Source organism: Toxoplasma gondii (assembly GCF_000006565.2).
Source record: "Toxoplasma gondii ME49 unplaced genomic scaffold asmbl.664, whole genome shotgun sequence".
Lineage (NCBI taxonomy): Eukaryota > Apicomplexa > Conoidasida > Eucoccidiorida > Sarcocystidae > Toxoplasma > Toxoplasma gondii.
In genome coordinates, this window is record NW_017383431.1 from 1 (window position 1) to 1,775 (window position 1,775).

A 1,775-nucleotide genomic window follows, 5' to 3' on the forward strand; every position below is an offset into this window, starting at 1 on the left:
ACCCGGAAATACATCAAGAAACCAAAGCCTAAACCTGTGAGAGAGAGAGGCCAAAGGGATAGATGCCAAACCGCGGGCACTTCTGGAATCAAAAAGGTCCCAATCGCTCTTTTTCAGCAATTTCAGGCACTTTTAACTCTCTTCCCAAAGAACTTTTCATCTTTCCCTCACGGTACTTGTTTGCTATCGGTCTCGCGCCAGTACTTAGCTTTATGTGAAACCTACCACACATTTTGCGCTCAAATCCCGATGAACGCGACTCTATAAAAGCGTACCGTACGTGGAACAAAAAACGCAGGGGAAGGACGGGATTCTCACCCTCTATGATGTTCTTTCCCAAGAAACTTAACCCTGCGCTTCCACTGGTAACGCCTCTCGAGGCTACAAGTCAACAGCTCGGAAAGAGCAGTTGATTTCCACTTTGAGCTGATCCCGGTTCACTCGCCGTTACTAAGGGAATCATAGTTATTTTCTTCTCCTCCGCTTAATAATATGCTTAAGTTCAGCGGGTAACCTCGCCTGATTTCAGGTCTGATAAATAAATCGGACAAACGCCCGAGACAAAACAACAACGACGAAACCTCGCAGAGCAACAATGGAACCGAAATTCCATTGCGGTATTGAAGTCGATCGACAGCATCAATGAAACTTTGTCTTCAATGAAGAAGCCACCGTATCTCAATGATGTCATCGATACAACTCAACAATACACTTGAGCCTCTAAAAGAAGAGGCACGAGTAGTTTCTCCGCTGTGTTCATTATTCAGGGTGACATTGAGTATTCAACACTCATGACACCCAATCATACTGCTCCTAGGGGGCTTCAGCCAAACTGAAGCAACGACCCTAAAAAAGCAGAAAATCGTGATTTCAAAGACACTGAAACAGACGTACCAAGGAGAATATCCCCAAGGTGCCATTTGCGTTCAGAAATCTGATGATTCACTGAATTCTGCAATTCACATTGCGTTTCGCAGTTCGCTGCGTCCTTCATCGTTGCGCGAGCCAAGACATCCATTGCTGAAAATTTAAAATAACATTATAGTTTAGGAAGCAATCTGAAAGCACATCGAGAGAGATGCAGAAAGATACAATCTTTCACTCTCTCTCAAATGTTCCTCAGATTTGTTGTTTGAAATAACGGTGTGGGAAAAAAGAATGCACACTGAAGAAACTCCTGGAAATCAGTATCCCAACAGAGACACGAATTTCCAGAAATTGAGCCCCTTCGCTGTGCACCCCCGGATACCTGCACTGGCTTCCAATATTGGAAGCAGCGCAGGATATCCAACATGAAGAAGGCAATAATACCTTTCGATACTATCACGCTTCTTGAATGCAAATCTCTCCAATGGAGAGAGATGCAAACTCATGTTTTGCTTGGGATTCAAAGGTTGATGGTTAATAAAGAATAAGGACGTGTGAATGATCCTTCCGCAGGTTCACCTACGGAAACCTTGTTACGACTTCTCCTTCCTCTAAGTGTTAAGGTTCACAAAACTTCCCATTTCGGGCACGAACGCGCCACAAAACGGTCCGAATAATTCACCGGAACACTCAATCGGTAGGAGCGACGGGCGGTGTGTACAAAGGGCAGGGACGTAATCGGCGCAAGCTGCTGACTTGCGCCTACTAGGCATTCCTCGTTGAAGATTAATAATTGCAATAATCTATCCCCATCACGATGCATACTCACAAGATTACCTAGACCTATCGGCCAAGGTTATAAACTCGTTGGATGCATCAGTGTAGCGCGCGTGCAGCCCAGAACATCT

At 45.0% G+C, this 1,775-nt stretch overlaps 3 non-coding genes across 3 annotated transcripts; all 3 read left to right on the forward strand.

Annotated features, from left to right (window-relative positions):
- On the forward strand, nt 1–534 carry TGME49_459710 (the record flags this gene model as incomplete). The annotated part of the gene is made up of 1 exon (XR_001974315.1): nt 1–534. It is a non-coding gene; the product is annotated as a 28S ribosomal RNA (ribosomal RNA).
- A 338-nt stretch (nt 535–872) lies between these two features.
- TGME49_459720 lies at nt 873–1,030 on the forward strand. The gene has a single exon (XR_001974316.1). It is a non-coding gene; the product is annotated as a 5.8S ribosomal RNA (ribosomal RNA).
- A 424-nt stretch (nt 1,031–1,454) lies between these two features.
- TGME49_459730 lies at nt 1,455–1,775 on the forward strand (the record flags this gene model as incomplete). Its single annotated transcript, XR_001974317.1, has 1 exon — nt 1,455–1,775. It is a non-coding gene; the product is annotated as an 18S ribosomal RNA (ribosomal RNA).